This window comes from Pan paniscus, chromosome 16 (assembly GCF_029289425.2).
Source record: "Pan paniscus chromosome 16, NHGRI_mPanPan1-v2.0_pri, whole genome shotgun sequence".
Taxonomy (NCBI): Eukaryota; Metazoa; Chordata; class Mammalia; order Primates; family Hominidae; genus Pan; species Pan paniscus.
In genome coordinates, this window is record NC_073265.2 from 25,835,579 (window position 1) to 25,861,282 (window position 25,704).

Genomic DNA, 25,704 nt, shown 5'->3' on the forward strand with positions numbered 1-25,704 from the left:
CTGTTCCCATGATAGAAAATGTAGTTTTCCCCAGGTGTCTGTTTTCTCATTCTTCTAATGTGATAGAATCCTCCAGTTTTGACCAGAACATGACTTCCAAGAACAGAGGCGTCCTTGTATCTTTCATGGCCATGGGACTGAGTTCTGGCTATTGCAGAGTAAGCGTAAGTTTCATGTGGCAGCTTAGTTTTATGTGGAGCCTTCCCTAAGAGACAGCCCTTGTCTCTCTTCTTCAGGATCCTTTCTCAGTCTTGCTGTCTGGAATGCACATGCCACAGTCTTGACTGTGGGCTGATAGAATGGTGAGCTGACAGGAGCCTGGGTCCCAAGGACTTCCTGGAGCAAAATTGCTGTGGTGGAAGAGACAAATCTTACTGGGAAAGACAAACATTTCTGTACTGTATAATCCACAGTTATTTGGGATTGTATTTTCTACCCCTCGTAACCGAACCTCACCCCATCTATTAGAGATAGATGGGCTGGGTTTTATCAGATTGGATTCCTAGGATGTGAGATCAGAATGAGGCTGCATGAGACCAAGTTTGTCACCATATTCAGAGCCATTTTAAAGTGTGTGCCTTACTGATTGCTGGTGACTCATGTAGCCTTTTAGTAAGCTTGGCATGTTATGATGCTGAGCGTCTTTACTTCCCTGGTTCTGGATTTGGTCTGACTATGTCAGGACTTGTATATGGCTTTTACAGATTTCCTGCAATGACTAGTCTGCATTATCTTCTTGGATGTTGTAAAGATAGAGAGTTGGGTTAGGGAGCGGTTACTGATTATATAATCAACAGGTCACAGTGCTCTTTTCAGGCATCATTATTTTTAGTCTGGACATAAACATCTTTTCCCTAAGAAAACATTTCCATCAATCTCATATTTGCTGATATCTCTTAAAAAGGTAACAGTTGCTTGCTTGAATTTTGTGATATTGTAGCCATTATCAAAATGAAAGCAGAGGCCAAAACATACTAGGTTTTTGTTCTGTATTTGATATAGTCAAAATTTCTAAGACTTAATTAGGAGCACACACTCTCTTATTCTTGTGAAGCTTAAAATCACTAATTGTTAGGCACCACGGTGTTTGCAAGCAAAACGTCTCCTTTAGCAATGGCATCTCTGTTATGTGTTCACATGTTGTCTCAATGCATGTTCATTTGCTGTGTCTGTGAGTTGCAATGTTTTTACATTTTCCCTTAAAATGGATGTGTGTGTTTGGTATGCGGGTGTGGATGTTAGGGAATGAGAGGAGGAGGGTCATACTTCACTAAGTCATCACTTGGAAGGCTAATAGGTGCAAGTCACTGTGCTAAATATTGATGATGTAAAGTTAAAAAGATGTAAAGATAAAAAAAGGATTCCCTGTCTTAAGAACTCAGTTTTGGAGAGGAGGCTGCAACGCTGAGTGGAGGAGGCAGGAAGCGGAGCGTGAGCAGTAGCTAGGTGGGCACCGGTGAAGCGCAAGATCCAGGTTGTGCAGCAGCAGGCAGATGATGCAGAGGAGCGAGCTGAGCGCCTCCGGCAAGAAGTTGAGGGAGAAAGGCGGGCCCGGGAACAGGCTGAGGCTGAGGTGGCCTCCTTGAACCGTAGGATCAAGCTGGTTGAAGAGGAGCTGGACCGTGCTCAGGAGCGCCTGGCTACTGCCCTGCAAAAGCTAGAAGAAGCGGAAAAAGCTGCTGATGAGAGTGAGATAGGTATGAAGGTTTTTGAAAACCGGGCCTTAAAAGATGAAGAAAAGAGAGAACTCCAGGAAATCCAACCCAAAGAAGCTAAGCACATTGCAGAAGAGGCAGATAGGAAGTATGAAGAGGTGGCTTGTAAGTGGGTGATCATTGAAGGAGACTTGGAACGCACAGAGAATGAGCTGAGCTGGCAGAGCCCCGTTGCCGAGAGATGGATGAGCAGATCAGACTGATGGACCAGAACCTGAAGTGTCTGAGTGCTGCTGAAGAAAACTACTCTCAAAAAGAAGACAAATATGAGGAAGAGATCAAGATTCTACTGATAAACTCAAGGAGAGACCTGTGCTGAGTTTGCTGAGAGATCGGTAGCCAAGCTGGAAATGACTTGGAAGATAAACTGAAATGCACCAAAGAGGAGTATTCTGTACACAGAGGTTGCTGGACCAGACTCTGCTGACCTGAATGAGCTATAGAATGCCCCATTCCTACCCTGCTGCTGCTCCTCCCTCTGACCCTGACTCCACCTAAGGCCAGCCTGCCCGAAGCTGACCTTTAACTGAGGGCAGATCTTTAACTGGAAGGCTGCTTTCTCCTTTCGCCACCCCCTTCTCCCCTGTGGCTTTTTTGCCAAACTGTCTCTGCCTCTTCCCAGAGATTTCAGCTGGGCTAGAGGCTGAGCACCTTTGGAAACAACATTTAAGGGAATGTGAGCACAATGCATAGTGTCTTTAAAAAGCATGTTATGATGTACACATTTTGTAATTACCTTTTTTGTTGTTTTGTAGCAACCATTTGTCAAACATTCCAAATAATTCCACAGCCCTGAAGCAGCAATCTAATCCCTTTCTCACTTTTGGAAGGTGACTTTTCACCTTAATGCATATTCCCCTCTCCATAGAGGAGAGGAAAAGGTATAGGCCTGCCTTACTGAGAGCCAAACAGAGCCCAGGGAAAGACTGTACTATGGGAAGCCTCATTGCTGGCTACAAAGTACTAGCTAAACCAGAAAGGTGATTCCAGGAGGAGTTAGCCAAACAACAACAAAAACAAAAAATGTGCTGTTCAAGTTTTCAGCTTTAATATATCTTTGGATAATGTTATTTCTATTTTATTTTTTCATTAGAAGTCACCAAATTAAGATGGTAAGACCTCTGAGACAAAATTTTTGTCCCATCTCTACCCCCTCCCAACTGCTTACAGAATGGATCATGTCCCCCCTTATTTTGAGGTAACCATTTAATTGCTTTCCTGCCTCCTTGAAAGAAAGAAAGAAGATTGTGTTTTTGCCACTGATTTAGCCGTGTGAAACTCATCTCATTACCCTTTTCTGGGTTTGAAGCTGCTGTCTCTAGAAGTGCCATCTCATTGTGCTTTGTATCAGTCAGTGCTGGAGAAATCTTGAATAGCTTACGTACAAAACTTTTTACATTTTATATTATTTTGAAACTTTGCTTCTTTGGGTTTGTGGCACCCTGGCCACCCCATCTGGCTGTGACAGCCTCTGCAGTCCGTGGGCTGGCAGTTTGTTGATCTTTTAAAGTTTCTTTCCCTACCCAGTGCCCATTTTCTGGTAAGGTTTCTAGGAGGTCTGTAAGGTGTACATCCTGCAGCTTATTGGCTTAAAATGTACTCTCCTTTGATGTGGTCTCTTTGGGGCCGATTGGGAGAAAGAGAAATCAATAGTGCAACTGTTTTGATACTGAATATTGACAAGTGTCTTTTTGAAATAAAGAACCAGTCCCTCCAAAAATGAAAATAATAATAATAAAAAGAACTCAGTTTAATGGAAAAGCAAATGAAGAGAAGAATACTTCAATTAAAATTAATCTGCACAATGAAGTGTGGTCCAAAAAATAATTAAAGTTCAACATGAGACTTATTTATGGGCTCACTAAATCCAGAAATCTGAAGGGTTTCATGACCTCCTAGCCCAAAGCAATTCTATTGAGAGCCCCTGAAACAGCAGTGCGAGTCCCGCAACAACCAATGAAAGATTCTTCTACCTACATTTGTGAATGCTTAAAATTTAGTTTTTTAAAAACACAGTCCTTCTCAATTTCTTGTTTTGTTTTTTGGTTTGAAGTTACATGTTGCTTTTCCTCTGGTTTTCTTCTTGGGGCATTATATAATTGTCAGAATTCTGTTACAATTCAGGTTTGATGTAGTCATTTTGGAAATTCCCAGGTATCCTCCTTCATATTTTTATTCTAAAAGCAATTCTGAAGAACATTTGCCTTCACAGTGTTTCAATTCAGTCTAACATTGGACCAGTGGGAGAATATAGCAAGAGCATCGATGGGGGAAAATGGATGTGTGTACAGAAAAACATAAGCGGCATGATGTAGCCTCTTCCTTCTTCTCATTATCTGGAATTCACAACTAATCTCTTAACCACCAGGCTGAAGGCACATCATATACATGGTGGACAGGTGAACTGGAGGCTTTGGGTCTCAGGGATTTGGAGGTGTCATGTTAAGTTTTTAGAGGCTCTATCCTTTAAGAACTGGATGCTTCTGTGTATGTTTTGGTAATTTTTTTCTAAGCCTACATTTTTCTTTTTCTTTCATTTTTTTTTTTTGAGACAGACTTTCGCTCTTGTTGCCCAGGCTGGAGTGCAATGGCACGATCTCTGCTCACTGCAACCCCCACCTCCCGGGTTCAAGCGATTCCCCTGCCTCAGCCTCCCAAGTAGCTGGGATTACAAGCATGAGCCACTACACCCGGCTAATTTTGTATTTTTAGTAGAGACGGAGTTTCTCCATGTTGGTCAGGCTGGTCTCAAACTCCTGACCTCAGGTGATCCACCCGCCTTGGCTTCCCAAAGTGCTGGGATAAGCCTACATTTTCTAGTCTGCATAGAGTAATATCAGCCTTGTGCAAATTCCAGTATTGTTCCAAGAATATAATGCAAGGCTGGGCGCAGTGGCTCACACCTATAATCCTAACACTTTGGGATGCTGAGGTGTGCGGATCACAAGGTCAGGAGTTCGAGACCAGCCTGACCAATATGGTGACCAATATGGTGAAACCCCGTTTCTACTAAAGATACAAAAATTAGCCAGGCATAGTGGCGCATGCCTGTAATTCCAGCTACTCAGGAGGCTGAGGCAGGAGACTCGCTTGAACCTGGGAGGCAGAGGTTGCAGTGAGCCGAGATTGTGCTACTGCACTCCAGCTTGGGTGACAGAGCAAGACTTAGTGTCAAAAAAGAATATAATGCAAGTAAAATTGTAAAAGTATTATACCTTTTAATATTTCAGAACAAAAACTTATTTAAAAAATTTATTCTGTTGGGGCACGGGCCTGTGAGCCAGTTAGAGTTGCAGCTGTGGGAACGATTGGGCCGAGCAGAGGACGACATGTTGTTTTTCGTGGAGCAGGTAACATCTAAAGGAACTGGTTTAAATCCTAATGCCAAAGTATGGCAAGAAATTGCTCCTGGGAATACTGATGCCACCCCAGTAACTCATAGAACTGAAAGCTCTTGGCATGAAACAGCAGCCACATCGGGTGCTCATCCTGAGGTTAATGCAGAGCTCTCAAAAGATATATGTAAAGAATATGAAGTAATGTGTTCTTTGTCTTGTGAAACCACAAGAAATACTACAGGCATTGAAGAATCAACTGATGGGATGATTTTAGGACCAGAAGATCTGAGTTACCAAATATATGATGTTTCTGGAGAAAGCAATTCAGCAATTTCTACAGAAGACCTAAAAGAATGTCTAAAGAAACAATTAGAATTCTGGTTTTCACGAGAAAATTTGTCAAAGGATCTTTACTTGATCTCTCAAATGGATAGTGATCAGTTCATCCCAATTTGGACAGTTGTTAACATGGAAGAAATAAAAAAGTTGACCACAGACCCTAATGTAATTCTTGAAGTGTTAAGTTCTTCTCCCATGGTACAAATTGATGAGAAGGGTAAAAAAGTGAGCCAAGTCATAAGCGTTGTATTGTGATTCTTAGAGAGATTCCTGAAACAACACCAATAGAGGAAGTGAAAGCTTTGTTCAAATTGAAAACTGCCCCAAAGTGATAAGTTGTGAGTTTGCACACAGTAGCAGCTGGTATATCACTTTCCAGTCAGACACAGATGCACAAAAGGCTTTTAAATCCTTAAGAGAAGAAGTTAAAACATTTCAGGGCAAGCCAATTATGGCAAGGATAAAAGCCATCAATACATTTTTTGCTAAGAATTGTTACTAATTAATGGATTCTAGTATCTATAGTTAGCCCATTCAGACTCAAGCACAGTATGCCTCCCCAGTCTTTGTGCAGCCTGTATATAATCCTCACCAGCAGTTCTCGGTGTATAGTATTATTCCTCAGTCTTGGTCTCCAAATCCTACACCTTACTTTGAAACACCACTGGCCCACTTTCCCAATGGTAGTTTTGTGAACGGCATTAATTCACCAGGATCTTATAAAAGACATGCTACTGCTATGAATATGGGTCGACCATTCCAAAAAAAAAACCTGAAGCCTCATTTTAGGTCATCCAGTGGTTCAGAACACTCAACAGAGGACTCTGTATCATTGGGGGATGGACAACTGAACAGATCTAGTTCAAAAAATTTTTCAACTGAAAGCATAATCCTACAGTAACTGGGGATTAGGAGCAAACTTAACTTCAAAAGGAGACTTCCACTTTGCAGATGGAACAAAATGGGGACTATGGTAGGGGCAGGAGAACTCTTTTCAGAGGTCGAAGATGACGACAAGATGTCAATCTCAAGACCTCATCCTTCAACAGCTGAATCAAAGCCTCCAACACCAAAGTTTGACTTACTAGCCTCAAATTTTCCACCTTTACCTGGAAGTTCATCAAGAATCCCAGATAAACTCATTTTGGAGAATAGGATGTCTGATGTTGTTAAAGGTGTCTACAAAGAAAAGGATAATGAAGTGTTGAGAGTTAGTTGCCCAGTGCCTGCAGATGAGCAGACAGAATGCACTTCTGCCCAGCAACTCAGTATGAGTACCAGTTCTCCATGTGCAGCTGAGCCTACTGCATTAAGCACAACTCAGCCAAAAAAAAAAAAGGATCTAATAGAGGATTCCTCTGTTCAGAAGGATGGTCTCAACCAGACGACTATACCAGTTTCTCCTCCAAGTACTACAAAGCCATGGAGGGCAAGTACTGCCTCACCATGTAATAGTAACATAAATGTAGCTACACCGTGACTCTACAGGAACCCTGAAAGTTAAGTTATGCTGAAGTGTGCCAGAAGCCCCCTAAAGAGCCATCTTCAGTTCTTGTGTAGCCACTATGGGAACTTTGCTCCAATGTAGTGTCTCCCACCACAAACAAAGACAATGAAGCTCCTTAGAAGTCCCTTGAGAAACCAAATGAGAAGCCAGAAGCAAGGGCTAGTAAGGATTATTCTGGCTTCTGAGGCCATACCATTCCCAGGGGAGCAGCTGGAAAAATCAGGGAACAGAGATGCCAGTTTAGTCATAGGGCTATACCTCAGGGAGTGACATGACGTAATGGCAAAGAGCAATATGTGCCACCCAGATCACCAAAGTAAAAAACAACAAAACTATTCAAAAACTTCTCTCTTCCCGTTAAACTTGAGCTGTAGCTATATTGAACTGTTTTGGAGGGGAGAGGGTAGCCAGGAAGGAAACAGGAGAAAGTACATCCTTAAATCATTATGGATTTTGGAGTTGTGAGTGATAGGATCCCAAAATTCATCTCTGATGTGATTTATAAATGCTGGAGGATTTCTATCTATCTATCTATCTATCTATCTATCTATCTATCTATCTATCCATCCATCCGCACACACATATAAAGTGTATTTTTTCTATTTTTGTTTTTGGTTTTAATTTGCAGAGATTTGCTGCCAGGAATCAATTTTGAGGGTTCAGTTTTAGCTTGGAGGAAAAAAAAAAAAACAACATTATACATCCTTCAGTATAGGAGATGAGGGAGTGAGAGGAAATATTTTTTGAAGAAGCATTTCCGTAAAATTAGAAATTACTTTTTAAAATCTATTTAAAGTTTGGTGTGGAGAATGCCATCTCTGATTATATGGCCTTGTATTGCAAAGCGGATTAGTGGCTGGGGTGCCTGTTGTGGGTGTGAGTGTTTACAAGAGCGATTGAAGCAAAATCTGTTGTCATGTTAGTAAATGATTTGAAAACTGAATGTAAAACTTGAGTAGATTTTTTTTTTTTTTTTAGTTTGAAATTGAGTCTGTCTTTTTGACCTTACTAATATTTCCTTCAACAAGTTGTAAAACTGTGATTGTACTTGGACATGTGACTACTAATCAGTTTGATACTCAAGGAAAGAATGGGGGTTCTTAAAAACATTGGAAAGAATGGGGGTTCTTAAAAACATTGAAAATTTCGGCCGGGTGCGGTGGCTCTCGCCTGTAATCCCAGCACTTTGGGAGGCCGAGGTGGGCGGATCATGAGGTCAGGAGATCGAGACCATCCTGGCTAACACGATGAAACCCTGTCTCTACTAAAAATACAAAAAATTAGCTGGGAGTGGTTGCGGGCGCCTGTAGGCCCAGCTACCCGGGAGGCTGAGGCAGGAGAATGGCGTGACACCGGGAGGCTGAGCTTGCAGTGAGCCGAGATGGCGCCACTGCACTCCAGCCTGGGCGACAGAGCGAAACTCTGTCTCAAAAAAAATAAAAATAAATTGAAATTTTAATCTTGGACCTCAGTGTGTAGGTGAAATATATTTCAGAGTCTTAAAATTCCCTGTGATTCCCCCTGCTAAAATGGGAAACAATTTTTTTTCTTACTCCATATGTTATTCTCTGTTCTTTGACTGCCCACCCCCAAAAGCAAAATAACCAACTACTTACTGAATTATATTTGTCATTGCTTTGACCAGTCTAGTCGAATCATATAAATTGTTCTAAATTTCAGAATTGAACATTGAAGTATTTACTCTTCTGTTCACACATTGAGAATTTTAGGTCCCAAGATGGTAAGGCAGACTGACCTTACAGTAATTTATTTGCTGTCAGTGTTAAAGATGAAACATTGTGACTGACTCTTAAGTGTTAAATAGTGTAGAAGTAAAATATTATTATTTTTTTTGAAGGCTTAATTTTGGGGGGGGACTTATTTCTGTTTACAGTGTATTTATCACCTTCCTTTCCTCCTCTTCTTCCCCCACACCCAAAAAATACAGTTTGGAATTCACTGAAACAGAACCAGCAAGTCATGAGATTTTTAAGTAAAGATGAGAAAGATGGTTGAAGAAAATTAATGCATAATTTCTCAGTGAATCAAGTTGTAGCTCTCATATACTAAATACACAAGTTTACATGCTGTTATTTAGAAAATGGCTAAAATATTAAAAGCCATGTTGTGTTCATCTGTTTTAAGTCATACTATGTTCAGAGTTCTAGGTAAGGTGGGTTTTATTTTTCTTTTAAGGGATAGTTTGTAATAGTAAGAACTGTCCCATATGTTAGATTATGTGTGTACAATTACGTGTAAATTGTGAATACTGGAAAGCACCATTGTGACATAGCGTAAACATCTTGGTAATATATTAAAGTGAATGTAAATAGTGGTTAAAATTACATTACTGTGAAATTCACCTTCCAACTCTAAGTTAAGCTTTGGAGATACGTATTAGCGATTAACTGTTAAGAGCTTTGAAAACACTGCACGTATCTGTACAAGCCAGAATTACTATTTCTTTGACTTATTGTTAGCGTGGCAGTTGCTTTTGATTTGGTTGTTTTATGACATGGTATACTATATTTACTCAGTTTGAAACTATTCATTTCTACACACTATTTTTTAAAAATCACCTACTAGGTGAAACATACAATGAAACTACCTGTGCTGAAATTTGGGGGAAGTTTAGGTCCTTTAAAAAAATGTATTAATCATTGACTACATCTATGATAAAAGTGCTTATTTTGGTTTACTAAGATAATGCAGTTGGTGGAAATGATAAACATTTTAAGTGTTAACATCCTTTGAATGCATTGGATTTCAGGGAATAAACATTCTGTAAAAACAAAAAAAAAATTATTTTGTTGGCCTCCCTTTTAGATGGGCAAATTCCTTGGTGCTAGCCATTCAAAATTGTGTGAAGGGCAGTATCTGACTTAATTATAATATTTAGGGAAAGCTTTTGTTGTTTGACCTGACAACAAGTTCAGTTTTTTTTTTTTTTTCCTCCAAGGGCTTTTAATAGAATTGCTTTGGTCTAAGAATTCATGATAGACTAAATGAAATCCTTCAGTCTGCTGGATTTAGTGAGATCATAAATTAGCCTCATGGTGAATGTATCTTTCTTTTCCCTGTTTCATTTGACACAATTCATTGAAATGATGACTACCTATAAGTGGTTAGAATTTTATGTGTGGAAAACTTGAAGAGAAAAACTTTTCAAAGTAAAGTGTTTGTTTCTTTCATCATGGTGTCACCTGCTTTTGATCTTTTTCATTGTGCTTATGCTTAAAACTAGATTTCAATATATGTTCTTTAATGGTAAAAGTTTATATGCAAAATAGGTCTTCTGGCATTTTTACTGTCACGTGTAGAGTGAAGCTAGTGGTGACCCAGTTTTTCTCATCGGGCTTGAGGGAGGGGTGGGGACAGTTGGATCTGCTCTTCTCTGCTCTTTAATTGGCATAGAAGTGGTAGGAAGGAAACCCAAGCAGGTGTCTCATTGGCATGCCATTGTGGAGTAGAGAGAGGCAGTGTTCATAGAAGTACAGCAGCTGTATGGACTTCTGTCATGGGGAGCAGGGCCCAGCAGTCAGGATAGCCTTGGGGACTGGTTCCTGGCATGAGCAAATTCTTGAGTAACTGTAATTCTAGCTAGATTTCTAAAGACAAGATCTTCATACACAGAGAAGCTGGGAAGCAGACTGTATTTCACCTCAGGGGCCTGTGGTTATAGACTTGAGGAAACATGAGGAACCAGGGTAACAGCAAATGGGACTTACCCTTGGATGCCAGAGTATTTGGCCAGTGCTACTCACTGGTCTGGTTAGGGCTGGTCTGGAAGTCATGGGCAGACCCCAGGGTGAGGTCAAGTAGCTCTAACAGGAACCAGGCAGAGCCTGGCCTTCTAGTAAGGGGCAGGGAGCACTTCCCCAGGTGGGTCCTGTCTTGAATCATGCTGGTGTTTGTATCGGGGAGGCAGCCTTTCTGGCTTCCTCTGGTCTGGGGAGGCCATTTTGATGGGGAGAAGAGAATTGAAGCTTCTTATATCAAATTCAGCCATTTCTAAATATTGAGACACACAAATGTATGGAGCTGCCAATGTGCAGGGCACACATTCAAATTTGGGGAGAATCTAACATAATCTAATGCAATGTAAGCTGTGGTTCTATAAAATTTTGCATTTTTTTAGGGCTTTTGCAGCTTTTGGGGGCTTTCACAGGATGTGAATTTTGTATTTTTTGATTGGGTTGTGTTATTTTGGGCACATAGTGAAACTCAGTCACATTTTTAGGATGTTGTATATATGCCAAGGGAAATGTATGTTTTTCCTGCTGATTTTTTATTTCTTATGTAAATAACATTAAAACCAGAAAAAAAAAGGATGAAGAAATCACCTATAAACCCAAATCCATACTTTTTTTAAAACAATTGTGCTTTCTCTTTTAGATCTTGAGCATATTCTTACTTGAGACTGTAATTTTAAACATACTGTCAATATAACTTTATATATTTTTTACTTTAAATTATATTTATTTACAGCCAGTAGTTGCATGTTAACTTTATCGAATGATGAACTCAGATCTGCCAAGTTGAACTTCAGTAGTGAATGGTGGATTTTAGGGTGAAAATGGCTTTGTGTGCAGGCTCCATTCTTTTGGCAAGTGTTGCAGTGGGGGTAACCAGTTGTTGACGCCATGGGGCAGGCAGCTCAGTACCCTGGACAGGGTCCTGGAAGTTGCTGTAGCGTTTGAGGGAAGCACTCCTATGGTGTGGTTGGAATGCTGTTTTTGGTTATAAGGCCTCTGAACTCGACTTTCTGGTCCTGTGGTAAATTCCACGAACTGTCTAAAACCTTTAGTAAATTTTGTTTTTTGTTGAAACTCAATTGAGTAGATTAAGTTGTTTGCAACTAAGCATCTTGTGAAACATTGACATACTGGTTCTTGAAAGTAATTTGTTTTATGATTTGGAGGCAGTGATTAAGAACCTAGAGTCTAAGGCCAAACTGCCTATATTCACATCCTGACTGTGTCAATTTGGAGAAGATACTTCACTTTTCTCCCTTAGTTTCTTAAGAAAACACTACTATTATTATAGTGATGATAATTAAATGAAACAGTACCTGGTAGCTAATAAGTGTTCCCCCAGTGTTACCATCTTCATTATCATGATCATCATGACAGTAGGTATTTATTGAGCACCTACTCTTTATTAGAGTTCAACAGAAATGGGGAAAAGTTACAAATAGGATATTCTAGCAAAATTTAGTATATAACAAAGCCTAATTGTATTGTGCATAGTCTTAATGACAGCTCCATCTCTGCTCATCCTCTGGTTTCTCTTAAGACACATAGAGAAACAGGGAAGGCATTTGTAGCCATCTAAGATTGGATTTATTGGAATGAATAACATTAAGTGCTGAGAATAACTGACAAAAGGATTTGATTGTGAATCAAGAATAAAAGGTTGTGGTAAGACTTAAAATTTTGTGTTTAATAAGAGAAGAGCTTAATGCATTGTAAGACATTCCATTTGTTGTTTTAACATTGCCAGCATTTATTATTAAAGTGGGTGGTTGTAGAATAATTATAGTCCATATCATGATGATGATGGTGTTTTTAGAGAAGATTGAAAATCTATAGTTTTTTCAAACTAATACAGCAAGGAAAACATGTCATCTACTGAGGCTTCAAATAGTTTGCTTGACCTCCTGAGAGTGCTACTGAGATTGTTTAAAGGAACTACATATTCAGGAAGGTACTTTTATGCAAGTTTTTGCATTTCCTTGTTAAATTCTTAAAAGTATCAGCTTGGTAATTGGGGGTTGGGATGGGAGTAAGAAGCAGAAGACAGGGAAAAAGTATGAGATTATTAATAACCATTATTTTAATATAACTGAGAATTTATTTGGGAAGAAAGTGGTAAAGGTGGTAGTTATACCTACAATTTTTATAAATTATAAGAATTACAAAGTGAAAGTGACCAATCATTTTTACGGGTTTTATATGAGGTTTCTGTGACCTATTAAATTAAGAAAGATTAGTGGGGGCAGAACATATATTTTTGTGCAGAAAAAGAATAAGGAAATATTTAAATGGTTTTAAAAAGTATATTAGGCTGGGTGTGGTGGCTCACGCCTGTAATCCCAGCACTTTGGGGGGCCGAGGCAGGTGGATCACAAGGTTAGGAGATCAAGACCATCCTGGCTAACACGGTGAAACCCCGTCTCTACTAAAAATACAAAAGAAAAATTAGCCAGGTATGGTGGCGGGCACCTGTAGTCCCAGCTACTTGGGAGGCTGAGGCAGGAGAATGGTGTGAACCCGGGAGGCAGAGCTTGTAGTGAGCCGAGATTGTACCACTGCACTCCAGCCTGGGCGACAGAGCAAGACTCCGTCTCAAAAAAAAAAAAAAAAAAAAAGTATTCTAAACTTTTTTACTCTGTGAAAAGGTTGGAAAGTAACTGTGCTTATTATACATAGACTAGTAGCATTATGGTCACGGAATTAAATTTAACCTCTAGATGTTCATTCACTTATGATTGCATAGAATTAGTAGGATATCTTATGTGTTCTAGCAGGATTTCATACATTGAAGAATTCTCTGATAAGAGAGATTCATCCATGATATTTTCTGTATAAGCAAAACCAGAAAATATTTGAAATTTAGGGGAAAAAATTCGACACCTTGGAGTAAAATTAGATTACTTCATAAAACCCAACATATATAGCTAACCTGATGCAGCCACAAACTTGTTTTCTGTGGAAGTTTTTAGAACTTGCTTTTCAAGAAAGAGACTCAGAGTTGAACTCGGGAGAGCCTGGCCCAGTCCTGGATCTTGAAGAATTAGTTAGCTAGCTGGGAATATTGGAGGAATAATTAATCATCAACTCTCAGTATGGCCTGTTACGTAAGGATCCCCAGTGCCTTAGTGTGCTCAGGCTGCCATAGCAAAATACCATAGATTGGGTAGCTTAAACAACAGAAATTTGTTCTCTTGTTGAAATGTTGTCATTTTCTTAATTTTTGTATTTAATTACTGAATTATTTTGTTACCTTTTATTTCACATTTAAGCATTTTTATCAGATTACAGTATGTAAATTTATTCAAGATGAACTCTACAAAAAATAGTTTATATGTTCTTAGAGATTATGTATTTTGTATTGGGTACATCTCTGTTATTGTCATCAGGATATATTTAAATATATATTAAAATTAGATATGTATGTTAAAATTGCATGTATTAAATATTATGTGATATATATAATTTATTTTTAAATTTTTGTTTATTTATTTTAAGCCCCTGTTCACTTTATTCAAATCATTTTTTTTTCTCTTCAAAACTAGCTAGAACTGATGGGGAATCAGGGAAGGCCTTATATATTAAATTCTTAAGTAGATTCTTAAAATTCAAAGTAGGGATCTGTAAGAGAAGCACAGGCTGTGGGCCTTGTTCCAGCAAACAAAGCCACAAAGGGAGTCCTGCAAATTAAGGAGGATGGCAAATCCATTTCTTAAAAAAAAAAAAATAGTTCTTGAGGGGAAAAATATAAAATACCTAAGTTTCAAAAGCCAGACGAGTTCCATAATCATTGCTTTCCACCGTAGGGTATCCAAAGATAGAGTTTCAAGGTATGTTTTCAATGATTCAGTTTTGCAAACATATGCAAATATATTCCTCATTAGCCATCCTGTTTTGGCGACTAATAGCAAGCAATATGCTTGGATAAGGGGTCCAACTTCCACTTAAATGCAGTTTCTTCTCTTCTGGGCAACAAAGCCATTTGCAGAGATCTGGAAATCATGAGCTTCCTAAGTGAGAGGAGGTGCTATTCTGGTTCACCTGAAAATATCCTTTCAGATTGACTGGTGTTTTATAGTCCCTTACTTGGTGTGCGTTACTGATGATGATGGGGGTCAGGGTTGCTATAGTGGAAGTGGGGGTCGGGGAGGGTATTTGCATAGGGGTCATGGCTCAGCTGAGCCAGCATGGGACAATCTGGGCCATGTCTGGCACCATGTCCCCAGGGATGTGGTGAGTCCACTTGGAGAGCCCTTCCAGGTTCACAGGCTTGATGACCTCATCCGTGGACCACTGGATCTTAGACAAGGAGATGCCATCCCACTTGCCAGTGAGGTCTTGATGGTGGAGGACAGTGTTGCTCCAGGTGATGCCGAGATGGTCTGGGATGAGTCTGAGGAAGCTCCTAGGCTACAGCACCAGCTCCTTGTAGTACACGAGCAGGCACTTGTCCCTGCCCACCTCCATGCACTGGGCGTACATCACCTCTATGGCCTTGTTCCACTTGGTGAGGCAGTTGCCATAGCTGCTGAGGTCGAAGCCTGTGTAGTGACCTTGCAATAGTGACCTTGCACGTGATCAAGGAGTGCATGGAGACATGGCTGTCCTGAGCCATAAGCAGGAACTTGGAGCTGGAGAACAGGTGTGACGGGTAGACCAGTGATTCAAGGACTTGAGTCTGAAGTGGTCCTTGTTGGAGAGCACATGGGCTGGCTCCCTTTGCTTAGAGATCACCTCCAGGATGAAGGCCTGCATGGCAATGTCCAGCACCTCGTCAGTCACGCCCGCCTTGTCCAGCTGTAGTTTCTTGTGGCCAGACTTGGACCAGGCCTGATGCATGGCCAGCACACAAGGGATGATGTGCGTCTCCTTGCTGCGGTGCACCTCAAGGTGGGCATCCAGCCCAGTGAGTATCAGCATGGTGCCACTGCAGAGCATACTGCTCATGAAGATGAGTGGCATGGCCTTGCTGTAGTGGTACTCCATGTGGTCCATCCGATCTACAGGGTCCACTCGGGGCTCCACCTGCCAGCACTGCCTGGCACATTAATATCTGCTGCCCCAGCTGGACCAACCATCACCAGGGCCAGGGCACAGCCAGCCCGACCTGGCAGGCCCAACCTGGGGACTCACTTCAGGGACTGTAGCAACAGGTCAGTGGGCGGCCCACCAGGTTCACATCTTGCATCACATCAGGGAGGTGGTCCCACATGCCCAGTGACTCCTGGCTCAGCAGCTGCCCCTGCCGGAGAAGTGGGAGGCCTGTAATTTTTTTTTTTTTTTGGTACCAGGTCAGCATGGGTTTATGGAACACTGGCTACAGTAAATGTGTGAAACATTGTAAATATTTTTTTTCCCAATTTTAATTAAATTTATTTTTGACTTACATACAGTTAAATTCCCTCCTTTTCTATACAGTTCTGCAAGTATTGACAAACACATGGAGTTGTGTAGCCATGTGTCGGACCTAACGCCATGGTCAAGATGTTGAACATATTTATCATCCCCTAAAAATTCCGTTAGCCCTTTTGTGGTCAGTTTCTCCCCCCTGCCCTGGAGCCTAAGAATCACTTATCTGCCTTCTGTCACTCTATTTTTCCTTTTCCAGAATGCCATAGAAATGGAATCATGTGGTAGATAGCCTTTTGAGTTTGGCTTCTTTTACTTAGTAGAGCACGTTTGTGATTTCTCCATGCTGTTACTTGCATTGTTGCAGAGTAGTATTCCTTTATATGGATGTATCACAGTTTGTTCATCCATTATTGAAGGTTGTTTATATTCTTTCCAATATAGATGAAGCTGCTATAAAAATTTGTGTGTAGGGCTTTGTGTGGTAAATATCTAGAAGTGCCTCAGGATAGATCATCCCCATAATCTAACTCAAACCTAATTTAGGTAAGATTTGGGAGTTTGAGATGATGCTTATTTAGATGACATTTTGAACCTGAGTTGATTCTGTGATGAGTTGGGACTTTGGGGGATGCTGGGATGGGGGGAATGTATTTGGCATGTGGGTCAGATATGAATCTTTAAGGCCAGAGGGTGGATGGTGGTGGCCGAAAAGTAAGTCCCTTAAAGATATTAGGTCCTAAGCCACGGAACTTGTAAATGTTACCTTACATAGACTTAGAGTCTTTGCAGATGTAATTAACTTAAGGATCTTGAGATGGAGAGATTATCCTAGAATACCAGGATGGGCCCTAAATGGAATTACATGCATCCTGAGTAGAGCAAGGTAGAGGAAGTTTTTACCACACATACTAAAAGGCAATGTGAAAATGAAGCAGAGAGAGATTTGAAGATGCTGGTCTTGAAAATTGGAGTGATGTGTCCACAAGCTAAGGAATGCAGGCAGCTACCAGAAGCTGAGAGAGATGAGAAATGGATTCTCCTCTAGAGCCTCTGGAGGGAGCATGGCCTTGCTAACACATTGATTTTGGCCTGCTGATAAGGGTTTTGGACTTCTGGCCTCCAGAACTGTGAGAGAATAAATTTCTGTTATTTTAATCCACCAAGTTTTTGGTAATTTGTTACAGTAACCATAGGAAACTAAAGTGTGTGACCATGGTAGGATGTTTAGTAAATTTTTATTTTTAAGATAAAGTCTTGAGAAAGTAAAATTAATTTGTTTGATTTTGATAAGTAGTTGGTTTAAGAAGCCATCTGAAGTGGGTCAGAACTGATCATCTTTTTAGCACTGAATATTACTGAGGAAAAACTTACAATATTATTTGGTGCTATTTTTAAGACTAAGGCTTTTGTGGAAGAAAAGGCAAAAGGATACCATGGAGTAGAAAGATTATTTGTTAGTGGTTAACAATTATCTCGCTCATGGTAATAATATCATAATTTAGTGCCTACTAAATTATGCTGAACATTGCTTGTTAGAGAAGTGATTTTGTCACTTGAGTAAGAATTGATACCATTACTCTCTAACGTCTCATTTTGTATTCTAAACCCTTTTGACAAATGCCCTTTGAAAGCTACATTTATTTCTAGAATCCAGTCACTTCTGTTTTCCTCTGCATCAGGCTACCATGATTAAAATCTTGAAAGCCAAACAAATTATTCAATTTGAAGTTACTGCAAAGAGGTGAGGAGAGGGGGGTGCTTCTAGGTCTTCATAACCTTCTTGTCTATTTTCTTGTGATAACCAAGTTTAAGCCAGGGACCTCCTAAAGAAATTGTGAAGAATTGAAATTGTGAGGTTAAATATTTTGTATATGTGCATACATATGTATGTATATTATTTTTTAGATAACTTTTCAGGTAAAGATCTGACGGCTCTTTTAGTAAATATCTGGATTAAGTCTTATATCAGAAAATATGGTAATTTAGGAGAGGCTGGAATTTCAGCAGTGAAATAATTGTGTTAGACCACCAGATGGTTATTTAACCTCTGTTGGAGGAAGTGGTACCTTACAATCAGTGGTGAATAAAAGAAGTTAATTATTTTCCTTGATCTTCTCACTCTGTGGTTTGATTACTTTAAAGGCCTAGAGGTCTTCAGAAACAATTTAATCACTGTAGCTATTGACCTAGAATAGAACTGCTACAGTAGGCCCACATAAAAATGTCCAGTGTCAATATGATTATGGGTTATTATTATTAGGACCAAGGCGCAGTTTTTTGATAAAACTCTACTTAAACATCTTAGGGCTGTAAGTAGAGAGAAATTTAACAAATTTAACTCTTAGATTTGCAGAACTGATAAAATCATAGAACTTTTAAGATGAACCGGATTCTAAAGAAGTTACCAATCAGTTTACAGATGGTGGAATTGAGACCTACAAATATTAAGTGATTTTTCTAATTAGATTTTAAGCACTTCAAGAATAAAGACAATATTCCCTATTGGTGCTCCCTTGACAATACAACTGTTGATGCCACCCTCCCTATTGTTTAATACATATTTGTGGAACACATAAAGATGTTGTCTTAGTCTGTTTTTGCTGCTAGAAGGGAATACTGGAGGCTGGGTATGTTATAAAGAAAAAAGCTTTACTTGGCTCACAGTTCTACAAGCTGTACAAGAAGCAGGGTGCTGGCTTCTGCTTCTGGTGAGGGCTTCAGGAAGCTTCTATTCATGGTGGAAGGCAAAGGGGAGCTGATATGTGCAGAGACCACATGGTGAGAAAGGAGGAGGAGGGGAGAGAGAGGAAAGAAGGGAGATACCAGGCTCTTTTTAACAACCATCTCTTTAGAGAACCAACAGAGCAAGAGCTCATTAATATGAAGACTCACCCAGCCACTTATGAGGGATCTGCCTCCATGGCTCATACATCTCCCATTAGGCCCCACCTTCAACACCGGTAACCAGCCTTCAACATGAGATTTGGAGGAGGTCAAGTAAACCAAACTATAGCGGATGCCTACCAGAAATTTGCAAAAGAAAACTAGTATTTTGAAGGACTGAACAATGGTCCTGTATCAGGAGAAATGATACATAACCTGGAAAAATAATCCCTTTTAGTGTTGTGAGGTCACATTTAAAATTTTGTATTTATAATGGAAAAAATGGAAGTCATAGAGGGAAAGAAGTTCATAATTTTGATCTTCTATTTTTTTAAGAATGGCTTTATGGAGATATTTATGTACCATAAATTTCACTCTTTAAAAATATACAGTTCAGTGGTTTTTAATATATTCACGAAGTTGTACAACCGTCACCACTGCCTAATGTCAGAACATTTTCATCACCTCCAAAAGAAATCCCATATTATCAGTCACTCCTGATCTTTCCCCTCCTTGTCCCTGACAACTACTAATCTGCTTTCTACTTCTATTGATTTTCCTGTTCTAGACATTTCATACAAATAGAATCGTACAAGATGTGGCCTTTGTGACTGGATGTTTCCATTCATATATTTTACAGATTTATCTGAGTCATAGCATATATCAGTACTTCATTTCTTCTTATTGCTGGATAATATTGCATTGAATGGATATATCACATTTTATTGATCCATTCATCAGCTGATGGACATTTGGGTTGTTTCTACCTTTTAGCTATTATGTATAAAGTTGCTATGAGCATTTGTGTATAGACTTTTGTTTAGAAACATGTTTTTAGTTCTCTTGGGTATAAACCTATGAGAAGAATTACTGGGTCATATGATAACTGTGTTTTTTTAAAATTTATTTATGTATATTTATTATTCATATTATTTGAGACAGGGTCTTGTTCTGTTGCCCAGGCTGGAGTGCAGTGGCACAGTTCTAGCTCACTGCAGCCCTGAACTCCTGGGCTCAAGTGATCTCCCCACCTCAGCCTCCCAATTAGCTGGGACTACAGGCGTGCACCACCACTCCCAGCTAGCTTTTTAAGGAATTTTTTGTAGAGATGGAGTCTAACTAGGTTGCCTAGACTGGTCTTGAACTCCTCAGCTCAAGTGATTCTCCTGCCTCGGCCTCCCAGAATGTTGTGATTACAGGTGTGAGCCACCATGCCTAACCATAACTCTGTATTTAATATGTTGAGAAACAAACTGTTTTCCAAAGCGGCTACACCATTTTGCAATCTCACCAGCAATATATGAGGATTCCAATTTCTCTACATCTTTGTAGCCTCAAAACTACAGTCTCTTGGACATTCTGCTCCCTAGTCTCCCACCCTTCTGAAGCACAGAGAGGAGCTTTCTCTGAAGTTCTCTCATCTGACTAAGGGAAGTTCCTTCAGAAAGAATGTGATTGTCATGAATAACTTCCCTGAAATCTACACTAACCAGAGAAGATGACTCATGTCACAGAAGAGGAGGCTGACAGGTCTTCATGCCCAGGACACCATACCCAGACAGACTTTTCACCAGTACTTCTGAGGGCTGCCACCTGAGAGACTTTATCTGCATAATAAGATGATCTTTGTTTATAGTACCGTTCCTCCCCTTGCCCTCCCATAGTTCAACCATCTGGCGTTTCTCTGCATCTCACACTTTGTGGGATCCCCCATGCATATACATGTTATAAGTGTGTACACCTTTTCTTCTGCTAATCAATTGTCAGTTTCTTTTATAGACTAACTATTGAATTTCCCGAGGGGAAGGAGAGGGTTCTCTCCCCTCTGCAGCATGTAGGGCAAGAGAAGACTGAAGAGACCACATTTAAAAAGATGACTGATAAACATTTCTTACAAATCTATTATTTATATAATGTGTTGAAGTTATTAGGATTACTTCAGAGAAAAATGGCCAGAAGCCTGGTCTTGCAAGTGAAATTAAGTGTCACACAAGCCTCTTATTCTTTACCTGATTTATGTTACGACTTGTTCTAAAAAGTTAATACCTAAATTTAATTAGAAATGAAAGAAGTATAGGTACTTAAGACTCTCATTAACTCAGAACATTTAGAAAAGGGTGGGACTTACAGCAGAAAAGAATCTTAAAGATCAATTTATCCAACTCCTCCTCAATTTTGTCCTTCTTTTCTTTTTGCCTACCTAATTAATTTTGTTATAAAATATAGCACAAATATAAAAGAACAGAGAATGATAAATGAACCCTTTGAATATACGTCTGTTTATATTTGCTTCAGGTGCTTTTTACTTTTACACAAATGACATATTCCAATACTGTTCTACGTTTTCTTTTCACTTTGATTTTTAGTTTTTTGATGAACTGTCGTAGGTATGATTGAATGTACTTCTCTGTGATTTCTTTCCTCTTCTCTGTCACCTGAGGTAACTCTTTTCTTGAGTTTAGCGCTTATCAGTCTCATATTTCTTTTACCACATCCATATCTATATTCACAAAAAATAGGGCATTATATTTTGCTGTTTGATACTTTATATAAATGGTGTTAAATGTGAATGTAATTCTATAATGTGCTTTTTTTGGGTAAACACTACATTTTTTGACATTTATCTATGCTGATACCTGGTTAGCATAAGTTCCCCACTTGTTATTGCTTTCCAGAATTTGTTAGCTATTCTTATGTATTCTTCTTGAATTTTAACATACATTTATTATGTCCTACCGGAAGACTCTTTTGTGAATTTGGTAGCATTTTTATTAAAATTATAGATTAATATGTGGAGAACTGACAATTTTATTTACACTATCATTCCACCCATGATACTTTTTTTTTTTTTTTTTCTTTCCTGAGACGGAGTCTCACTCTGTCACCCAGGCTGGATTGCAGTGGTGGGATCTTAGCTAACAGCAACCTCTGTCTCCCGGGTTCAAGCAATTCTGCCATCTCAGTCTCCTGAGTAGCTGGGACTACAGGCATGCGCCATGATGCCCAGATTATTTTTTCTATTTTTAGCAGAGACCACTGTGTTACCCAGGCTGGTCTCGAACTCTGGGCCTCAAGTGAATCTGCTCGCCTCGGCCTCCCAAAGTGCTGGGATTACAGGTGTGAGCCACCATGCCCAACCCACCCATGATACTTTATAAAAATGTCACAATTCTGTGTTTAGTCAAAAAGTCTTTTATGCTCTTCAGTAATGTTTTATAACTTTCTTCAAAACTTTTGGCTGGGTGTGGTGACTCACGCCTGTAATCCCAGCACTTTGGGAGGCTGAGGCAGGTGGATCACAAGATCAGGAGATCGAGACCATCCTGGCCAACATGGTGAAACCCCGTCTCCACTAAAAATACAAAAAATTAGTCAGGCGTGGTGGCGCATGCCTGAAACCCCAGCTATTCGGGAGGCTGAGGCAGGAGAATCCCTTGAACCAGGGAGTCGGAGGTTGCAGTGAGCCTTGATCGTGCCACTGCACCCCAGCCTGCAGAGAGAGCAAGACTCCGTCTCAACAACAACAACAACAAAAAGTGTTATATATTTTTTAAAAACACATTTCTAAATACTTTATGGCCTTTGATTCTGAATGATAGCTATTTTTCTATTCCATTCTCTCATTGGATAGTACTGATTTATAAGAATTCTTATTTATATTAATCTTGTCTCCAGTTACCTTTCTGAGATACTAGTTTTATACCTTGTTTGTAGATCTTGCTGTTTTTATGTAGAAAGCCATCTCATCTGCAAATAAGGAGGGTTTGTTTGTTTTATTCCTTCTTGATGCTCTTATTTCGTTTCCTATTTTCTTTTGTTTGGTAGGATACGTAATCTGCTAAGACCTCCTACAGTAAAACCAGTTCCTTTCGCCTTTTTTCCTAAAGTCCAGTTAATGATACAAAGTTCTCACAAATTTTGATACATACCACCATTGCTCAATTTTATGCATTTTTGTTTTTTCCATCACTTCCTCTTTCATCTATGAGTAACATAGGAATGTGTTTTTTAATTTCTGAAACTTTTTTGGAGGACTATGTTTTTAATTTTGAATTCTAATTTAATTACTATTTGATTTGATGCAGTCTAGTCAAGTCCTGAGCAGAACTTTTGACAGCTTTATAGGGCTAGAGGACAAAGTTTAGAGATGAGGGCTTGCCAAAGATGAGAACTCTTATAAATATCCCAAGCTTTGGGGGCAGGGGACCTCTAACAGACTATACCCTAGGAGTAAGTGTGAACTGAAATTGAAAGATCTCCCCCTGACAGTTTCAGATTTATCTGATTGGCACCAAAAATTAATACCTGAAATTGACTAAGGTGATCCTAGACTCCTGGTACTCCCAGTATCAAGTCAGAATTCTGTCTGGAGAAAACATCATTTCAGCCTTTAGATTTTTTATGAGATAGTTTTTCAAATGCAATTGACCCTTGAACAACATGGGTTTGAACTGTGTGAGTCCATTTATATGTGGATTTTTTTTCAACTAAACTTAGATTGAAAATATGGTATTTGCAAGATGTGAAACCCGCATATCTAGAGGACCAACTTTTTGTATACATGAGTCCTGCAGGGCTGACTTTGGGACTTGAGTATACACAAATTTGGGGTATCCTTGGGGGTCCTAGAATCAATCCCCTGTGTGTACCAAAGGACGACTCTAGTATGACACATAATGAGAGATACTCAGTTGCATAAGGACACATGACAACAAGAATGAGAGCCAGTAAAGGCTATAGTACTAGACTCAAAGGAGATCCAGTTATTGGAATTACCAAACAGAATTACTAGAATTAAACTTTGTTCGGGGAGTTATAAAAGAAATTGAAACATTCTGCAGGGAACTTATATGAAGAAGAATCAAATAGAAAATTTAGAACTGAAAAATACAGCAATCAATATTGGATGGATTTAACTCAGTGGATCAATTTAACAGTAAATTAGACATTACTGAAGAGAGGATTAGTGCACTGGAAGGTGGGTCACAAGAAAATACCGGAATGTAACATACAATGACAAAAGGGTGGAACATATGAAGAGAAACTAAGAAACAGAGGATACAGTAGAGGAGGCTGACAGATTCACTGGGAGTCTCAGGGGGAGGAGCTTGAATGTAAAAGCAATGTTGAAGAAATTATGATCGAGCATATTCCCAAAATGATGAAAGGTACGCAGTCACATATCGAAGTCCAACAAATTCTAGGCAGGATTTTATAGTTGAAACTCATAAAAAGCAAAGATAAAAGAAAATATTAAAGCCAGATAGAGGAATGAGACAGATTGTCATTACAAAGAGCCGCAATTTGACTGTTACCTGACATCATCAATAAATCTGCACTGATGGAGTTATTAAAAGAACGTAATGGGCCGGGCATGGTGGCTCACGCCTGTAATCCCAGCACTTTGGGAGGTCAAGGTGGGAGGATCATGAGGTCAGGAGATCGAGACCATCCTGGCTAACATGGTGAAACCCCATCTCTACTAAAAATACAAAAAATTAGCCGTTTGTGGTGGCAGGCGCCTGTAGTCCCAGCTACTCTGGAGGCTGAGGCAGGAGAATGTCATGAACCCGGGAGGCAGAGCTTACAGTGAGCCGAGATGGCGCCACTGTGCTCCAGCCTGAGCGACAGAGCAAGACTCCATCTCAAAAACAAAAACAAAAGAACGTAACGGAGATGAAAGAGTGGAAAGGAAGGAATGAAGAACAATGAGATGGCACATCTGTGGGTAAATCTGAGTAAGCAGAGATATATGAAACAGTAGCAGTGTCTTTTGAGATTTAAGAAATATATAGACTTAAGACAATTTCAGTAATATCCTACATTCCAGGAAGGGGACCTTTCAATAGTGTTGTAGGGTTTTTATATTTTCCAGAAAGCAATAAATCACCAATCAATAATAAATTTTGACACATTGAGGAGGCAGCATGGTTTTTAGAGTGATTATTAAAAGAATAGTAAAAGAGTATGTAACTTTTAAGTTGCAAGAGGAAAAGTAGTGAATAAACATTGAATCAATTGAAAAGTACACAAGAATGGAGAGAAACAGTACATATAGTGGGTAAGACAATAGCATTTAGTGAGATGATAGATTTAAACCTGAATATATCAGTACTTACATTGAATGTACCTGGTTTAGCTACAGTCATCAAAATGATGTGGTGCCTATGTAAAGATAAACATACAAATCAGTGGAACAGATTAGAAAGTCCCAAAATAGATTCTCAGATATTTAACCTCCTCAGAGGCACCAACGTGTGTGATCAATTTTATATTTGTATGGAAATAATAAAAACAAACTGTGATCCCCTCCTTAACACACAAAATTAATTGAAGGTAAATCATACACCTAAATGTAAAAGCCGAAACTATTAATCTTCTAGAAAAATATATGAAAATATCTGCATGAATGTGGGTAGGCAAAAATTTCTTAGACAAGACACAAGAAGTACTAAAACAAAATAAAAGAATAAATTGGACTTCATCAACTGAAAAAACTTTTGTACTTCAAAAGGTACCACAAGGAAAATGAAAAGGCAAGCCATGGATTGAGAGAAAGTGTGATGAGGATGTACAGCAATGGGAACTCTTCTGTAGTGTTGGTGGGAGTTTAAAGTCATTACAAACACTTGAAAAATTGTTTGACAGTATCTGCTGGAGTGGAGAGGTGCATGTCAGATGGCCCAGAATTCTTCTTCTGCATTTATACCCATCAGAAATGCGTGTGAATGTACACCAAGAGACTCACCCAGGAGTGAGTCCACAGTAGTAATATTCAACAATAGAATAGATAAATTTGGCGTATACTCATTCGATAG

General features: G+C 39.4%; 1 protein-coding gene and 4 pseudogenes across 5 annotated transcripts in view; 4 read left to right on the top strand and 1 right to left on the bottom strand.

Moving 5' to 3' along the window:
- Window positions 1–25,704, top strand: part of CDIN1 (CDAN1 interacting nuclease 1) — a 231,398-nt gene that overhangs the window by 33,445 nt on the left and 172,249 nt on the right. The window lies entirely within an intron of this gene.
- Window positions 1,448–4,953, top strand: LOC103785776 (tropomyosin alpha-3 chain-like; annotated as a pseudogene).
- LOC100987454 (la-related protein 4-like) lies at window positions 5,045–12,924 on the top strand (annotated as a pseudogene).
- On the top strand, window positions 6,263–12,924 carry LOC134728404 (la-related protein 4-like; annotated as a pseudogene).
- LOC103785774 (protein-tyrosine sulfotransferase 2-like) lies at window positions 14,346–15,747 on the bottom strand (annotated as a pseudogene).